We start from the raw sequence: 13,620 nt of genomic DNA, 5'->3' as shown, positions 1-13,620 counted from the left end.
TTTTTTTTTGTGAACGTTTATCGTGAGTAATTTTGTAAATTCACCGGAAGTGTTCGGTGGGAATGCTAGTTCTGAACTTCACATGCTAATGTAAAAAGCTGTTTTTTTATATAAATATGAACTTGATTGAACAAAACATGCATGTATTGTATAACATAATGTCCTAGGAGTGTCATCTGATGAAGATCATCAAAGTTTAGTGCTGCATTTAGCTGTGGTTTGGGTTTATGTGACATTATATGCTAGCTTGAAAAATGGGTGTCTGATTATTTCTGGCTGGGTACTCTGCTGACATAATCTAATGTTTTGCTTTCGTTGTAAAGCCTTTTTAGAAATAGGACAGTGTGGTTAGATTAACGAGAGTCTTGTCTTTAAAATGGTGTAAAATAGTAATATGTTTGAGAAATTGAAGTATTAGCATTTCTAAGGTATTTGAATAACGCGCCACGGGATTCAACTGGCTGTTGAGTAGGTGGGACGATTTCGTCCCGCCGACCCTAGAGAGGTTAACTTGTTGTTAATCCAGCCGCCATGTCAGATGTCAAAAAGGCTTTACGGTGAAAGCAAACCATGCGATTATCTGAGGACAGCGCTCAGCACACAAAACATTACATACAGTTACCAGCCAAGTAGATTAGCCACGAAAGTTAGAAATAGCAATAAAATGAATCACTTACCTTTGATGATCTTCGTATGGTTGCACTCACAAGACTCCCAGTTACACAATAAATGTTTGTTTTGTTCGATAAAGTCCCTCTTTATATTCAAAAACCTCCATTTTGTTGGTGAGTTTGTCCAGTAATCCAATGGCTCAAATGCGGTCACAACAGGCAGACGAAAATTCCAAATAGTACCTGTAAAGTTCGTAGAAACATGTCAAACGATGTTTATAATCAATCCTCAGGTTGTTTTAAGCCTAAATAATCTATAATATTTCAATCGGACAATAGCGTCGTCATTATAAAAGAAAAACAAGAAAGGCGCACTCTCGGTCGTGCGCAGGAAACAGCTCTGGGGACATTACAGTACCCCCTCCAAAGGTGCGGACTCCGGCAGCAAAACCTGACTCTGAAGGGGAGGGTCCGGGTGGGCCTTTTTACGGCGGTGGCTCAGGTGCGGGACGTGGCCTCCGCTCCACCCTCGGCGTCGCCCACTTAGGTGGTGCACCTGGCCGCGACAGAGGACTGGTGGGTGACCCTGGCTGCGCCCGGCTGGCGGGCGACCCTGGCTGCGCCCGGCTGGCGGGCGTCCCTGGCTACGCCCGGCTGGCGGGCGTCCCTGGCTGCGCCCAGCTTGCGGGCGACCCTGGCGGCTCTGGTGGCTCCGGGCTGGCTGATGGCCCAGGCGGCTCGGGGCTGGCGGGCGAACCTGGCGGCTCCGGGCTGGCGGGCGACCCTGGCGGCTCCGGGCTGGCGGGCGGCTCTGCCCCAGGATTCACCAGGCTGGGGAGACATGAAGGAGGCCTGGCCCTGGGCGCAGGCACAGGACTCACCAGGCTGGCGGGCGGCTCCGGCGGCTCCGGACAGGCGGGCGGCTCCGGCGGCTCCGGACAGGCGGGCGGCTCCGGCGGCTCCGGACAGGCGGGCGGCTCCGGCGGCTCCGGACTGGCGGGTGGCTCTGGCGGCTCCGGACTGGCGGGCGGCTCTGGCGGCTCCGGACTGGCGGCTCTGGCCTGGTGGGCGGCTCTGGCGGCTCCAGACTGGCGGGCGGCTCTGGCCCAGGATTCACCAGGCTGGGGAGACATGAAGGAGGCCTGGCTCTGGGCGCAGGCACTGGACTCACCAGGCTGGGGAGACCCACTGGAGGCCTGGTCCTAGGAGGAGGCACAGGACGGACCAGGATGTGGAGACCCACTGGAGGCCTGGACCGAGGAGGAGGCACAGGATAAACCGGGCTGTGGGGGAGCACTGGAGTTCTGCTACTTAGGCTATTTACCCACACTCCAGACTGAATGCCCACTTTGGCCCGCACGGGCGGAGCGCAGGCATTGGACGAACTGGACCCTCCCAGCTCCCTGGAGACACAGTGCGCAGTGCCGGTGCAGGATAACCTGGACCGAAAAGGCGCACTGGAGACCAGCACAATCCGTCCTGGCTCGATGCCTGCACTCACATGGCACTTGCGGGGGGCTGGCCTATAGCGCACCGGGCTATGCACGCGCACTGGAGACACCGTGCGCTTCACAGCATAACACGGTGCCTTAACAGTACCACGCTGCCTGCCGTAAGCACGGGGAGTTGGCCCAGAATTCCTTCCTGGTTCCGCCACACTCCCCGTGTGCCCCCCCCAAAACAATTTGTTGGGGCTGCCTCTCATGCCTGTTGCGCGCCCTCGCTTCATACCAGCGCCTCTCAGCTATCGCCGCCTCGATCTCCCACTGCAGGCGGCGATACTCCCCAGCCTGAGCCCACGGTCCACCTCCGTCGAGCAATTCCTCCCATCTTCAGGAATCCTGAACGCACCTTTCCATCTCCTCCAAAGTCCATGAGTCCATATTACCCCTCTCCTGGTGCTTCTCCTTCCTCCGCTGCTTGGTCCGTTTTTGGTGGGTGATTCTGTAACGGCTGTCGGAAGAGAGAGTAGACCAAGGTGCAGCGGAGTTAGTGTTCATCTTGAAATTTAATACGAACAAAGAGAACACTACAAAAATGAACAAAACACGACAGCAAAACAGTCCTGTTAGGAAACACTCTAAACCGAAACAATCACCCACAAAACCCAAAGGAAAAATAGGCTACTAATGTGTGACTCCCAATCAGCAACAACGAACTTCAGCTGTGCCTGATTGGGAGCCACACACGGCCCAAAACAAAGAAATACAAAAACATAGAAAAATGTACATAGAACACCCACCAATGTAACACCCTGGCCTAACCAAAAATAAAGAACAAAAAACCCCTCTCTATGGCCAGGGCGTTACACATACTCACAGTAAATATTGATATAGATTTGATTTAATTGACTCTTTCTCTAGAAGATTAAATAATGTGCAATTATTCATGTCATGTTCTCTCATAGAAAAACATAGTAGAAGCTTTTTGAGCTTCTGAGTCAGGGACAAGGGCAAAACAGTGAAATTGAGGTATAAAATGCATCTGAAAAGTAGCTACAATACTTGATAGAGAGGTGTAAAAAAAATCTGGGGTAATGTTAGTGTGAACTTAATATATAAATAAATAATACATACATATTTTTTTTATAAAATCCCCCAAATTGACCCTGAGGACATAGAAGTTTCCGTAGTTGCAGAATCACCCAGGTGTTGAATGATGGAGAATTCAGACATAAATCATTCACTTAATCTGCTAGCCCTTCTCTGGGCAGACATGAGAGAGCATAATGTCTATCATGTTCTTGATAATGATGGGGGGGCAGATGGAGGTCATGGGGGAGGTGGTGGGCAAGGGTCATCTCCTTGCCCAATGTTCAGGGGTCAGACCCCTGAACATTGCCCTGAGCACCCTGTACAGCTACACTGAGAACCAGTCACTATTGTACAGGCTCACATTTGGGTCCAGGGCCTGGAGGTTGGCCGAGCACAACACCACCAGGGTCCCCGAAGCCCGGTCCAGAAGCCACACCACCGCCCGCCGAATGTGGTGTAGTCGGCAAATGTAGACCTGCACAGGGAAGGTGCTGAAATGGGACCATATGCCGATAAACACCACAGTATTTGACCCACCAGTCAGGCCATCCAGCTCATTAGCTACATAGCGCATCTCACTGGTGATGACAGTGTTGAAGCGGATTGGAGGACCGTGACAATGGTACTTCAGCAGGATGTTGTGGGTGCTGTCCACTGTCATGAAAGGTGACCAACTTCTTAGGACTGCAAAGGTTGAACTCCTTCAACTGTGGCACAAAGAGGAAGGGAGAGTTGGGAGTTAGAAAGCACCTGAGGCATCAGAGAGTGAAAGATGCGTTGAGGTACTTGAACCACTGTCTAACAGTAGAGTCTCTGTACATGTACACCACTTTGCCCTTCAGACACTGAGTGGCAGACAAGTCATTAACCTCTCTGGGCTAGGTGGCACCAAATCGTCCCAACTACTCAACAGCCAGTTGAATCCTGTGGCGCGATTTTCAAATACCTTAGAAATGCTATTACTTCAATTTCTCAAACATATGACTATTTTACAGCTATTTAAAGACAAGACTCTCGTTAATCCTATCACACTGTCCGATTTCAAAAAGGCTTTACAACGAAAGCAAAACATTAGATTATGTCAGCAGAGTACCCAGCCAGAAATAATCAGACACCCATTTTTCAAGCTAGCATATAATGTCACAAAAACCCAGAAGACAGCTAAATGCAGCACTAACCTTTGATGATCTTCATCAGATGACAACCCTAGGACATTATGTTATACAATACATGCATGTTTTGTTCAATCAAGTTCATATTTTTATCAAAAAACAGCTTTTTACATTAGCATGTGACGTTCAGAACTAGCATACCCCCCGCAAACTTCCGGCGAATTCACTAACAATTTACTAAATTACTCACGATAAACATTCACAAAAAGCATAACAATTATTTTAAGAATTATAGATACAGAACTCCTCTATGCACTCGATATGTCCGATTTTAAAATAGCTTTTCGGTGAAAGCACATTTTGCAATATTCTAAGTAGATAGCCCGGCATCACAGGGCTAGCTATTTAGACACCCAGCAAGTTTAGCCTTCACCAAAATCAGATTTACTATAACAAAAATGTTATTACCTTTGCTGTTCTTCGTCAGAATGCACTCCCAGGACTTCTACTTCAATAACAAATGTTGGTTTGGTCCCAAATAATCCATCGTTATATCCAAACAGCGGCGTTTTGTTCATGCGTTCTAGACACTATCCGAAATGGTAAATCAGGGTTACGAGCATGGCGCATTTCGTGACAAAAGAAAATCTAAATATTCCATTACCGTACTTCGAAGCATGTCAACCGCTGTTTAAAATCAATTTTTATACAATTTATCTCGTAAAAAAGCGATAATATTCCGACCGGGAATCTGCAATTAGGTAAACAGAGGAAAAAAAAGAAAGACGGGGACGACCAGTTCACGCGCCTAAGCCCACTGTCCCTTGATCAGCCACTTGACAAAGGCGATAATGTGTTTCAGCCTGGGGCTGGAATAACGACATTCAGCTTTTTCCCGGGCTCTGAGAGCCTATGGGAGCCGTGGGAAGTATCACGTTACCGCAGAGATCCTTTGTTTTGGAAAGAGATGTCAAAGAAAGCCAATAAATGGTCAGACAGGCCACTTCCTGTAAAGGAATCTCTCAGGTTTTTGCCTGCCATATGAATTCTGTTATACTCACAGACACCATTCAAACAGTTTTAGAAACTTTAGGGTGTTTTCTATCCATATCTAATAAGTATATGCATATTCTAGTTACTGGGTAGGAGTAGTAACCAGATTAAATCGGGTACGTTTTTTATCCGGCGGTGTAAATACTGCCCCCTAGCCCTAAGAGGTTAAACTGGCGCATCACACCACCACCCAGCGTTCGCCATGACCCTTGGAAGTAATACCCGGAAGGAGTGATCTTGGTAGACTCTGTCTTCATGCTGCTTCTCTCCACGTCTGCTTTGTCTGAAAGAGGAAAGCAAGCATCTTGTACCAGCTAGCATCATTACTTTACAGGCAATAGAGGTGCTAGGGCTTTCCCATCTTACATTACTGTAGATGCAGTAGTTGGCTTGAATACTGTCCTCCACACCCAGAAACTCTCCAGGGATGACATATACAGCCACAAAGCAGAGCAGAGCAGTTAGTAGGCTGGCTAGCTAGTGTTAAAAAGATAAACACACAGTTGTACTGTGGTATCTCCTAGCTCGCCTACCTTCTTTTCTCAGGCAGCACAATGACACTGTCAGACCCTGAAGGAGGAATGGGAACTTTGATGTTCACACCACTGAGAAAGAATTGAGAGAGAATCATATTTGAATGTTAAATAAACCCACATAAGCAAGCAATCTGATACATTGAAAACAAATTCTGTGATTCAATTAGACACACTTTCACTCATATATGGAGTGTACCCCTCACTAACCTCTGGAAGAGCAAGGCCTCTTTGTTGGTGAGCAGATGTTTCACAGTTTCCTCAAATAGCGTGGTTGATCTGTGCGTCACAGCTCAGCAGCTTGTGCTTGTAGCAGTACCAGGGCTCCCCTGTGTGGGGGTCTGTGAAATTGCACAACGGATCCTGGTTTATCAGCAGACACAGGTTACATACAGTTGTTTGGGACAGTTTTCCAGAGCGGAACAGACTCTTAAAGAAAATCCGATCGGGCCGTTCTTCTCGTAACCATCTTAGAACATGAACTGCGTCACTAGGATGGACCAGTGTCACCTCCACCTGTGCATACCCCTGCTATAGTAATGGGAAAATGGCAGAGTAGGTCCCATTCCTGTGGTCCAGCACCTGTCCTGCAACTCCTGTCTCCAACTTGGAGTGCAGCCAGGCCAGCATGAAGTCTCCACCATAGCTCTTGGGACACCCCTGGAAATCGTGTATATGGACCAGAGCCTCCAACTGGTCCACCATGTGCCACTTTCTTCTGCTTCCTGCTGACAGGATCACAAAAAGGCTGTGTGCAGGGTCACTGGTCTGGTTCAGGGACACATTCACAGAGTGGAGCTGAGGCTGTGGCCAGGCGATAGACTCCAGGAGGTCACGCTCCTCCAGAGCCTTCTCCGGTGAGGGCCCCTGGCCACAGTGGCTCTGGTTGCGGCGCAGAGGAGAAAGTCCCTCTGTGATGAAAGCTAGTTGGATGCTGCTTTGGAGCTGGTAGAATGTTGACACCATGTTTTGACCTATAACTTGTTTTGAGTGCAGATGGCTGTACCCTACCTCCAGAATGTTGATGTTACTGAACAGGAAGCAGAGGCATGACAGGGCCAACAGGAAGACAATACAGATATATTTCTTCTTCACATGATCCTCTGTCAGTCCCCCTGATGTTAACACAAAGAAGCTGGTAACTGTTTGCCCTATGCATGTTTGCATGTGTGCATAAATAGAGAAGAACTAGAAAATATGCATTAATTTAGCTTAGCAGGCTTCACATCTTGTTGAGCACAGGTGACCTGGGTTTAAACCCCAGTCAGTCACACTTTGGCTGTAAAAGTTTAGTCTTTTCCTAGACCGATTGATTGTTGATCATATCATACAGTATTATATACACACATGTTCACTTACCTCCATATGTATTTTGACAGTAAAGCTAAAATCTTAATTTGTCTCTATACTCCAGCATTGAGATTGAATGTATTTAGCCCCCCCTTTTGGAAGTCATAAGTATTTTGACAAATTAAAGGCCCAATGCAGCAGTTTCTCTCAATATCAAATTATTTCTGTGTAACAATTAGTTACTTTACAGTATTAATTTTCTATTCAAATTAAATTATACAAAATATAGTTTTTGCAAGAAAATAAATCTGATGAAAAACTGTCTGGGATTGGTCTGAGCGGTAGTGCTGAGCAACTAGTGCTTTTTGAGGTTGGTTCAGATTTTTCAATTTCGGTTGACTTTTTTGTAAACAATAAATGCATTATATTTTTGCCTCCCGAGTGGCACAGCGGACTAAGGTACTACTTCTCAGTGCTAGAGGCGTCACTACAGACCCTGGTTCAATTCCAGGCTGTATCACAACTGGCAGTGATTGGGAGTCCCATAGGGCGGCGCACAATTGGCCGTCATTGTAAATAAGAATTTGTTCTTAACTGAATGTTGCCTAGTTAAATAAAATAAATATTGGTTCAATGCTGTAACACAGAATAAAACAAATTGATGGTAATGACTGCCCATTACTATCACTTATTAGGCTAACCATCATTTATTCACATTACTAAAAGAAAATATTTTGGCTGTGTATATTATTTGTTTTTACATTTACATTTTAGTCATTTAGCAGACACTCTTATCCAGAGCGACTTACAGTAGTGAATGCATACATTTCATACATTTTTTTATTTTAATTTTTTCTCCATACTGGCCCCCCGTGGGAATCGAACCCACAACCCTGGCATTGCAAACACCATGCTCTACCAACTGAGCCACACGGGACCACACATTATGGTTGATTATGATTATGATTATGACTATTTCATTAATACAACCACAATGGTAGTAACTTCCCATTACTGCATATCACTTCTTTTTTTTAACTACCTTAATTCACATTACTTTAATAAAATATTTCAAATTGTGTATATTAGATGTTTTTATTTTATTACTTATTTTATTCCAAGTCATCATGTCATCTCTGTTCAGGCAGTAACAGCCAGCCAGCCATCTTGCGCCGTGAGTGATGTGTACGCCGAGGAACTTAAAAAAACGTTCCACCTTCTCCACTGCTGTCCCGTCGATGTGGATGGGGGGTGCTTCCTCTGCTGTTTCCTGAAGTCCACGATCATCTCCTTTGTTTTGTTGACGTTGAGTGAGAAGTTATTTTCCTTACACCACACACTGAGAGCCCTCACCTCCTCCCTGTAGGCTGTCTTGTCGTTGTTGGTAATCAAGCCTACTACTGTTGTGTCGTCTGCAAACGTGATGATTGAGTTGGAGTCGTGCACGGCCACGCAGTCATGGGTGAACAGGGAGTACAGGAGAGGGCTGAGCACGCACCCTTGTGGGGCCCCAGTGTTAAAGGTCAGCGAAGTGGAGATGTTTCCCACCTTCACCACCTGGGGCGGCCCGTCAGGAAGTCCAGAACCCAATTGCACAGGGCGGGGTTGAGACCCAGGGCCTCAAGCTTAATGATGAGCTTGGAGGGTACAATGGTGTTGAATGCTGAGCTGTAGTCAATGAACAGCATTCTTACATAGGTATTTCTCTTGTCAGATGGGATAGGGCAGTGTGAAGTGTGATGGCGATTGCATCGTCTGTGGACCTATTGGGGTGGTAAGCAAATTGAAGTGGGTCTAGGGTGACAGGTAAGGTGGAGGTGATATGATCCTTGACTAGTCTCTCAAAGCACTTTATGATGACAGAAGTGAGTGCTACAGGGCGATACTCATTTAGTTCAGTTACCTTTGCATTCTTGGGTACAGGAACAATTGTGACCATCTTGAAGCATTTGGGGACAACAGACTGGGATAATGTACAGTGTTACCAAAGAAGAATATACAAGAAAGGTTGATCTAACATTTATTTGCACACTAGGGAGAAGAAAAATAACTATGAAGGTAAAATAATAACTTAAAGCTGAACACTTCTCTTGCACCTCTCGCCACTCTGCAATTAACATCTCTGTTTGACCTCAGTGTGTCTGTGTCTGTTGAGAATGCAAGGTGAAGTCTTTACCTAAAAGTACTGCCATGGTGAGAGAAACTACTGTAGCTGCTTCCATCTCTCCTGATATAACAAGTTTTGGTGATTCAGATTGAATCATCTGTCCAAACAAATAATAAGGGGTTTCAGTAATGCCCGCTTATTTGTTTTGTTATCAAAATATTATATACAATTGATATAAAATGTCTTCATAAGTGATATTGCAGCACAAGGGAACAAATTCCTAAACTGCATGATGCTGATTATATATTTAACAATACTGGACTTTGGTGTTGGGGGTGTTTAGTAAAACAAACAGTTTGATAATCCATCATTGTTAAAGCACAACTTTCAAAACCTGAATTTGAAAGTGATTATATTTCCCCAGCTCCAACAAACAGTGTCAGGTTCAGGCTGTCTAAATAGAAGATTGTACCTTTAGATAGAAAACAGGTTAGTTTGAGATTCTTCCTCAGTAGGAGGGACTACTACATATAACTAAACACCACCATCAGGAGACAATATTGTTTCATTTATTCTTAATATAACATACATACAAAATATGCATTATTGACAAATAGTTATGGGAATGTTACTAATATCAAATGTTTTTCTTTTTTATAAAGGTAGCGCTTTAAAAGTGATCCAAAACTGAATAAGAATTGATTTATTTCCATTGCACTTTTCTTTGCTTACTTATTCTTTTTTTTAGATCAATTGTCCCTCTGAAAAGGGGGAATCTGCAGTTTCTAAATCCATTTCTGGATTTAAAGATGTATACCTATTGATTCTTAAAGAACATAACTTAAAATGCCTCATGAGGTTAGTTCATCAGATCCCAAACACTTGTTTTACTCCAATGTTTGTAAACAAATAATTTTATTAAACACTAGTTAAACTAGTTAAAACTATAATTTTGATATCATGGATGGTCAGTCCTTTCATCCATAGCTCTGTTTATGAATTTGATAATGGTTGCATTTCTCCAGACCCATCCCTCAGCTGTTCATCAAAATAAGGGTGGGATTGTGCTTTGTTATGGTTTCAACTGCTGATTCCCCCTTCAAATTGCTCCTGAGAGTATTGCAATAGTGAGAGAAATTACTGCAGCGTCTGCTATCTCTTCTGATGTTTTAAATGTCAGTGATTCAGACTGTAGGTCTGTCTCCACAAATAAGTATAGAAGACAAGGCTACAATAAGAGTGTTCTAAAGTAACACCAAAACCTGATATGAGGAAGAAATATTACATCTATTCATCACTGCATAAAGGAACAAATTATCAAACTTCCCTATTTGTAGCACAAACCCCACCTCCACTAACACTAATAAGGAAGCTGTGTCAGGTTTTAAATCCACTGAGCCTGTTAACAATGTTGCCCTCTATTGCTTTGCAGGATTTGACTGATAAACATAGTGGACTTTGGTCTTGAGGTATTTTACGATAGTAAATGAAGCATAATTTACATTCATTTGAGATTACATATTATATATAATAAACATCTGTGCTTTATAATCCTTCTCTAACGCTAACATCTTTTAGAACCATCACCCAGCTATGTAGGAATGAATTAACTGAATGTCATTAGGTCATATCAACATATTACTGGCCACACTTGACAATAAGAACAACAGAGTTGATGGAGAAATAGCTGTCAGACTTCATTATTCTGTTTTGACATCATTTAAAGCATTTACGTATACAGCTTCTGTGTCTTTTTGGCACCGTAATTAACAATACAGTACACAAAAAAAATGTATTTACAGTACAGGTCTCACCTGTACCACCAGATGTAACCCTTATCGTTATGCTTTAATTTATGAAATTACTGTTCAGTGTTGTTCCATCTACTTTTTATTAGCATGTTATTTTGTTACTAAAAGTACACAATAAACAGAACAATTAAACATAGCATGTGTGTATTGATTGTATTGTATTGATTATGTATATTATATTACAGATCCACACTGGGTGTTATCATGCAGGTTTTCTATGAGTTGATGATGGAACCCAGTAGAGAATGGTGGTTGAAAGGAGGTATTTTCCATTGAATTATCTTACTGCTAGATTGAAGGTAGGTGAAAAAAGAAAGGAACATTAACTTCCATTTATCAGCTATAATACGGCATGAATACCATTTAACATATAACACATAAATCAGTTGTTTTTACGGTTTTGCAGTCACATGGTGCCATGTGATCTAACACAAACTTACCATTATCCTAGTATCATAGGTACTTTTAAAGTCCTGCATTTCCTAATTTGGGATAAAGCTTAAATTAATAAAGGCATTAAATACTGTAGAAGGAACAGCCACACAAAAATTTGCCATGATAAAATACGAAAACTCAAAGTCCTGAACAAACTTTTACAGCGATCATATTATAATAAATCATGTAAATGGCTGTCAGTGAGTCAACAATTGAAACTTCCTGGATAACACTTTCATAGACAAACAGTCTTTGTATACTACATTTCTTGTTTAGAAAAGTCATCTTTATTACACTAAGATTGTAATAGAATACAGACATGCACAGACACATCCCAGGTAACCAGGTCTTACTTACTGTCAGGGGTAGAGGTGGGGATTGTTTTTGTCTTGTGTTCTCATATACAGGTGATGGGTTCTCATATACAGGTTGTTGAGTGCCTATAAGAGATACATAAATAGTAGGGGTTGTATAGATGTTGCTACAGTATCTTGTCTGCATTTGTTTGCATAAGCATTGTTACAGTATTAGGCATTAATGGTTACATCGTTAGTCATAGTAGTGTTGTACTATATCTTGTAATATGTATGAATCCATTTAATTTCTTTGTGGAAACTGTACATTTCTCTGGATAATAGTGTCTCCTAATTGACTAAACATAAATGTGGAGTAAACATACATTTAAAAACCATTAGTAATTAGAAATACCATAACAACCTGTAAGATTGGAGATACAGTATGCTTACCTCTTCGACGCATTGGCTCAGCATTGGTTCTGTATAAAACAAGAAATAGACATTGAAAGGTTGCTGTTCAGAAAACTTCAAGAACATAATATTAGAGTCCTTTTTACAGTTTAGTGTTTTTGAAATATAACCTCTTTGTGACCAGCTTTCATCAATGTGGAAACTGAGCCAACATTTTCTACAAACTGCAGTGATAGAAAATAGCCTTGTTTGACTGAAATGTTTTTTTTACTTACCCATTTTTCCTGATGAAGAACACTGCAACACCAAATGCCACTCCCACAACCAGCAATAATCCAAACACAATACCAGCGATGGCACCAGCAGGCAGACCTAGTGATAAAGAGTCCTCTCCTGCAGAGACCAGAGACCAAACCATGCAGATGAGAGAAAGGCTACACAGTGAACAGGCAGTACTGCAAAATACAGTTCAAATGGGTATCAATTACAACACAACAAAGACAGCTAAAGCAATTATTTCAAAACAAGTTTGAAATGCTAAAATAATGTATGAGTAAATCATCTTGCATCAAAGAATTTAATTACTATCTGATATTTCCTTTATAGCTTCTGATAACTTTACCTTTTACTGACAGTTTATGGACCACAGATGTTTTGTTTCCAGTGACATCATTTGTTGCTGTACAGGTGTAATCCCCACTGTCAGAGTATTCACTCTTCTCTTTAGTGAACTCAGGTGAATGTCCTGGTATCTCTGTCTCATTGTGCATCCAGGTGTAACTAGCAGGGGGGTTGGAGTCAGCAGAGCAGGTCAATGTAAACTTCTGTCCTACTTCTATTTCAGTTGGATCCTTGATTTCCATTCCATCAGGTCCATCTGTAACAAAAAACACCAGTTCACATTAGAAGTAGCCATATGTTTGTTAGTTGGTAATCAGTGTGAAGTTACACATTCAAACTGTGATATATATCCATATAATTACTTTGTGATATCTTGCGTATCCAGAATTCACACTGTGACTGTCAGATTTTAATGCAAAAAACAATAGTTAGAACACAGTAATTGTATGTCCAGGCTTATAGCAGAGTAGGCCTACTTACAGTTTACAATGAGAATGTATTTAGCATCAGCGGTGCTGACAGGGTTGCTGACTCTACACAGGTAGTGTCCATTGTCTGTTCTCTTCACAGGGTTTATGGACAGCACTCTCTTATCCTGAGAGATGATTAGGTTGCCACCAGCAGACAGAAGCTGACCATCCTTCATCCACTCTCTGGTGATGATGGAGCCAGAAGCATCACAGGTTAAGGTGATAGAACTGCCCTCAAGGATTGGAGTGTTTGGGAAAGTTATGGTAGTACCAGATATTGGTTCTGTGAAAGATAATGGTTATATGAATCAGATAGCTTGGTTTGATAATACAGAT

At 42.8% G+C, this 13,620-nt stretch overlaps 1 protein-coding gene and 1 pseudogene across 1 annotated transcript in view; both read right to left on the bottom strand.

The window, feature by feature from the left end:
- LOC123728689 (cell adhesion molecule CEACAM5) overlaps positions 1 to 13,620 on the bottom strand; it is a 107,157-nt gene that overhangs the window by 72,938 nt on the left and 20,599 nt on the right. The window lies entirely within an intron of this gene.
- On the bottom strand, positions 3,306 to 13,460 carry LOC106578641 (NXPE family member 3-like; annotated as a pseudogene).

The sequence above is a fragment of the Salmo salar genome, chromosome 02, assembly GCF_965601325.2.
Source record: "Salmo salar chromosome 02, fSalSal1, whole genome shotgun sequence".
Classification (NCBI taxonomy): Eukaryota; Metazoa; Chordata; class Actinopteri; order Salmoniformes; family Salmonidae; genus Salmo; species Salmo salar.
The sequence above is the reverse complement of the archived record's forward strand: the minus strand, read 5'-3'. Positions and strand labels throughout refer to the sequence as shown.